The sequence below is a fragment of the Phodopus roborovskii genome, unplaced genomic scaffold (assembly GCF_943737965.1).
Source record: "Phodopus roborovskii unplaced genomic scaffold, PHOROB, whole genome shotgun sequence".
NCBI lineage: Eukaryota > Metazoa > Chordata > Mammalia > Rodentia > Cricetidae > Phodopus > Phodopus roborovskii.
Window position 1 is genome coordinate 35,039,669 of NW_026126418.1, and position 6,094 is coordinate 35,045,762.

General features: G+C 45.9%; 1 pseudogene; it reads right to left on the minus strand.

Moving 5' to 3' along the window:
- Positions 1-5,075: 5,075 nt before the first annotated feature.
- On the minus strand, positions 5,076-5,634 carry LOC127221879 (cofilin-1-like; annotated as a pseudogene).
- Positions 5,635-6,094: the final 460 nt, after the last annotated feature.

Sequence of the window (6,094 nt, forward strand, 5' to 3'; positions counted from 1 at the left end):
AGAAAGGAAATTTCAGTGAAAAAGACTAAACTTGGCCACTGGGTGTCAATCTTGATCCACAGTCAAGGTGCTTAGGGGCAACTTCCTGCCTTCATAATTGTCACTCTAGAGGGCTGGGGAGGGGTTTTATTCATCATGGATAGGTTTACCTCTTTCACAGCCTTTATGATTTTTATTTTGCCTCTATGAAGATTTTATTCAACCGGAATCTGGGGAGGAAGCCAGGCCTGGTTTTAGGCACCTGTAATCTTCACACTTGGGAGCTGGAGACAAGAGAACATGAATCAAAGTCAGCCCCAGCTGCACGGTGAGTTTGAAGCCAGTGTGGCTACATAAGGTTGTCATAGAAAAATTAAAAAAACACAAACTATTAACAACAATGCGATAACAAAACAGGACTGGGAATGGGACTGGTTGCTGCTGCTGGGGCGTGAATGGAACCCTGGATTCCCTCTCCAGCACCAAATAACCCCATAGTGCACACCTGTCATCCTAGCACTTAGGAAGTAGAGACAGTAGGGTCAGAAATGCAAGGTCATTTCCCTCTACATAGTGAGTTCAAGGCTACCCTGTGCTGCATGAGACCTTGCCTCAATAATCAAATCAAATCACTTCTCCCTAGGCAGAAGTCAGTCATGGTGGCTCAGGCCTATAATTCCAGGCTTCGGGAATAGAGACGGAAGGGTTGTTTTGAGAGCAGCCTACATGGTGTGTTTTGGGATAGCCTAGGCTACAAAATGAGATCCTGTCTCAACAAAATCTTCCAGGCTGAAATTCTGTCAACTGTGTAAGACTTTCCATCTGTGTGATCATCCAGCTGTATAACATTTCTAAGTCCCATAGGTCAAATGCTAGCATTGGAAGTTTAGCTCTTAGTACCACAGTGCCCTGTAGTTTCTGATTATCCTTTCAACTTGCAGAGAGGATAAAACCATAAAATGTTATATAATGGAGCACTTCATAGTCTCTTAGTTCCTCATCATTATTTCTTCTAAGCATTCCCTTCTAGCTTGAAAACAAACTCTGCGTGCACCAGCGTTGGCTAGATAGGCAGTCCCCCTGGCTTTTCCCATTCATTGTCCTCTCTTGTTTTCACATAGAGGTCTATGTGGTCAAGGCAACTTTCAAAGCTACTGGCTCAAGAAATTCCCCTGCCTCAGCTTCTGCTGTAGCTGAGAATATGGTTTCATTCCCATTGTCTCTTTTCCTCTCTTTTTGAGAAAAGGTCTTGCTATATAGTTTAGGTTAGCCTCCATCTTACAAACCTCACAAAGCCTCAGGTCCCGAGTGATAGGACTACAAGGGAGTATTGCCTTGTCTGTGTCTGGTCCACCTCTGTATACAAACACACACACACACACACACACACACACACACACACACACGCACACACATACAAAGTAAACTTGCCATTTGCCATACACACCATAACACCTGGCTTGAACACTACATTTTTTTTTTTTCTCTCTGTTAATACAGCTCTGTCTCCCTATGGATGGAGATAATTCCTTTCAGAAGAGAACAAACAGTGCTTGGATGTGGAATGTGCTCATCTGGTCCAGATTAGAGGACATGGGAGTCAGTGGAGCTCAGTACTGTGATTCTTAGATGCTCCTCCCCCTCCTCTTCTGCACATGCCACCCCTACTCTGGACCAACTTCTGACTTCTGTTTATCTAAAATGTGCTGATAATCTCCTTAGAAGCTGGTGGTTTTCCTTCCTTCCTTCTTCTTCTTTTAAATTTTATATTATATACATTGGTGTGAAAGTGTCAAATCCCCTGGAACTGGAGTTACAGACAATTGTGAGTTGCCATGTGGTTGCTGGGAATTGAACTCAGAACCACTGGGAGAGCAGTCAGTGCTCTTAACCGTTGAGCCATGGCATAAGATCCATGGAGTTCTTATGCCAAGCCACAACCATATTGTGGTTCCTAAGACACACAGTAGACCTGTTACAGCCCCAGAAGGAAGCATCCCATAAAATTAGATTAGACAGGGTGTTCCAGGTAAATCTGAAAAATATTCTACTCTGACTAAAATAATGGCATTTTGGTTTCATTCACTTCTGAGTACTTAACCAGGAAGAAAATATTTTCATTTCTTTTTTTCAATTTAGTAAAGACTTAAAAACATCTCTCTTCCCACAGAGAGACCTTAAATGAGACTCTGTACATTCATCATGGGTTACCATGGTCCCAAATTTATCCATCCATGGTGTTTACTGACATGGACACTGTTCTAGACAAAATGCCAGTAATCCTTTCAAAGCTGGTGTAATCGCCATGTGCTGGGATGCAGCTTCAATAGTAGCCGAGGATTCCCGACGTATGGATGTGACTGAATTGTTTTGTTGTGTTTCTTTCTTCTTCTCTCCATCTACCTTTAGAGTTCTTGGATAATAGGCAAATGTGTTTTGAGAAAGGGTCTGCTGTGTAGCATTGCCTGGCATGTCAATATATAGCTGAGGTTGGCCTTGAACTCCCAGCAACCCTCCTGCCTCAGCCTCTGGAGTGCTGGAGTGCTGGAATGATAGCTGTGCATTACTGTGTCTAGCTTGCTGCTGCATTCCTTCTCTCCTTGCTTCCTTTGTTCCCTCTTTTCTTCCTCCCTCCCTCCCTCCCCCCTCCCTCCCTCCCCCTCCCTCCCTCCCCCCTTCCTCCCTGTTCCCTCCCTTCTTCTCTCTCTCCCTCCCTCCTTCCTTTCTGCTCTCTTTCTATAAAGGTTCTCTCTCTCTCTCTCTCTCTCTCTCTCTCTCTCTCTCTCTCTCTCTCTCTCTTATTTGTGTGTGTATCCCTGACTGTTCTGGAACTCGGTAGAGCAGACTGGCCTAGAAATCACAGAGATCCACCTGCCTCTGCCTCTGCTTCTGCCTCCTGAGTGCTGGGGTTACAGGCATGTGTCACCTTCCAACAAAAATTTATTTTATGTGTATGAGTACCTGCATGTGTGTCATGCATCATAGACACGCAGTGTTCTCAGAAGTCAGAAGAGGGCATTGGATCCCCCAGAGCTAGAGTTACAGACACTTGCAAGTCATTCTGTGCGTTCTGGGAGTCAAACCTGTGTCCTCTGCAAGAGCAGCAAGTGCTCTTAACTACTGAGCCACCTCTCCAGCCTCCATTGCTGCTACTTTTCAACATCCTGCCCTTACCCAAGCATGGTAGGGGCTATACCTAGGTTAGGAATTCATTTGGTTTTTGAGCAGTTTCAGAATATGTGAATGTGCATGCCTGTAATCCCAGCACTTGGGAGAAGAGGCAGGAGCATCCCTGCATGTTTGAGTCTAGCCTGGATGAATAGTGAATTCCAAGTTGACCACACACACACACACACACACACACACAGAGAGAGAGAGAGAGAGAGAGAGAGAGAGAGAGAGAGAGAGAGAGAGAGAATGGGCTAAAAATCTCTTTGAAGCAGCTGGAGCGCTGATTTTGGAACATTAGGAGACGTGACCAGCAATGCCTGTGAGGTCAGGATTGTACAGTGATGTACCTTACACCAGATGGCATGTTTTGATGTTGTCTTTGGTTTGTAGATGAAATCCACATTGACCTCAGAAATTTCAAAACATCTTAGCCAGGAGTGACTATGGGTCAATCTGGCACATTGCTCTGTAGAACTTCTGGAGTGTTCTTTCATTGCCTTTAGAGCTGGCTGCTGTTGACCTTTCCCAGGCCCTGAGAGTAATAGTATGACATCTGACAGGGTCCAGTAGAGGAGCATGGATGTGGGTGGCCTTGCCTCTCAGCACCCTCCTATTAGCGATGCAGAAGAATGGGTCCTCTTCTGGGATTGCTCTGGGACCCTGTGGACTCTGGTTTTGACCAGGAACTTCCAATATTGGCCATGATCAGACTGGCTATTTAGAAGGCTGGATACTGTCTTTTCTTCTGTGAAATAAAGAATGTTTCTGCAGAGCTTGGTGCGAGCAAGTGCTCAACAAATGGAACCGCAGATATTGTGAAGGGTTGGTCACCTTCATGGCTTCCTGATGGGATGTATTCTGTTGCTCCTTGTCCAGAGGAGGCTCTGATGTCCTGACTCTCATACATGACATCCTGTACCTGAAGATTGACTCCATAAAACCTAAATGTCCTGGCAAGTGCAAACATTCTATGAAACAGAACATTGGGACTCCATGGCCTTTTACATATTAATGAGAACAGACCTATTTAGTAACAGATTTTGATTTGAGCATGATAAGGACACTGAGTGCTTTGGGAAGAGAAAGATGTCCCACTGAGAAAAGCAAAACTTGTGAAGGACTGGGACAGTCCTTTTGATCTTTCTACTGTAAGGTGAGGATCAGTGAATACCAGCCATTTCCTTGGAACTCTTTCCTTTGGGTTTTGAGGCAAGGGTTCTCTGTGTAGCTGTGCCTGTCATAGGGCTCACTCTGTAGATCTCGCTGGACTCCAACTCACAAATATCTATCTGGTTGCTTCTGCCTCCACCATGCCTGGCTTTGGAATTCTAATGACCCATACCTATTTATTCCCCCTCCCCGCTGCTACTTCATTAATCTTTTCCCTTGTTAGCCTTAGTATATGTGGAAGGTCCTTTACAGTCTTGCTTCGATGAGTGGCCAAGACCAGGGGAAAAGAAAAGGCTATGGGACTGTACAGAGGGTCATTTTTGTAACCTTCCATGTGCATACAGAACAGAACAGACAAGTACAGGATCACTATAGCAGTTAGAAGTTGGCTTGGCTGCCATTAGTCTCAGCACTTGGGAGGCAGAGGCAGGCAGATCTCTGTGAGCCTGGTTAACAGAGTGAGTTCCAGGACAGGTTCCAAAGCGTCCCAGAGAAACCGTGTCTTTAAAAAATTAAAAAACACAGGTTCTCCCAAACTGCATGCCTGAGGGGACCTTGACCTATTTCAACCCAAGAGGAATCATATCAAAAGCAGTTTGTGAGGGCAAGAACCATCAGGGATGGAGCAGGAACGATGGAGATGTTACTAATTGGGGTGAAGGCCTTGTCTGCTACTTGCTGGGGTATCACAGGAGAGGGGCATCCTGTGGCACCCAAGAGTGAGTCTAGAGCTGTTAGATGCTCCAGGGAGGGGCTTAGAAGCAGCTCACAGGCTTGCCCTCCAGGCAGATGATGGCGTTGCCTGTGGCAAAGTTTTTCTGCCAGGATGCAGTGGCCCTTGACCTCTTAGCAGTTTGTTCATAATTCATGTTTGTTGCCTGTCAGCTTCTTGATGGCATCCTTGGAACTGGCATTTTGCTTTGGAGGGGAGCACTCTCAGGGGCCCCAGGGATGATCATCAGGTCCTCCGTGTTCTCCCTGCTCCTGTAGGTTGTATCATAGAGAACATAGGGACACTTCTTGTCTGGCAGTGTCTTGACAAAAGGGAATGTGTGGTCATCCACAGTTTGCCCTATATCACCTCCTAGGATCTCCATGCTCTCCTCCAGGATGATGCTCTCCTTGTCCTCAGGCGGAAGAACACTATCTTCCCATGTTCCCTCATTTCCTCTGTGAATTTAAGGACTTGTACACCTTCAAGTCATTTAATACCTTGGTGACACAGTCAGAGAAAGCCACACACCTGAAACCATGTTTCTGCAAGGAGAACCTTGGAAGATCCCAACTGCTGCAATTGTTGGACCTGGCTGTCATTAATTTCTCTGCTTAAGTCAGATAGAGTCAGTTGGACACTGTAGGGGGCAGGAACAGGACAGCACTCTTACTAACTGTTCAGGCAAGGCTTTGATAAGTACTCGCCTCAGGGGCTGGGGCTGTAACTCGATTGGTAGATTGTTTGAAGTCCTGAATTCCATCTCCTTCACTACCTAGACTGGGCGAGTCTAGCAATCCTAGCACTCAGGAGGTAGGAATGATTAGGGTTCAAGATAGTGTTCCCTTCCATGGCCAGTCTGGGATTCTTAAGACTGCAAGACAGCGAGTGTCCTAAAAGGAAGAAAGAAGGCCAGGTGTGGTGCTTTTAACCCCAGCATTCCAGCAGAGGCAGGTGGATCTCTGGGAACTTGAGACCAGTCTGGTCTTCCCAGCAAATCTCAGACCATTCGAGGCGGTTTCAAAAAAGAAAAGATAGTTCACATAACTCATAACCGCACTT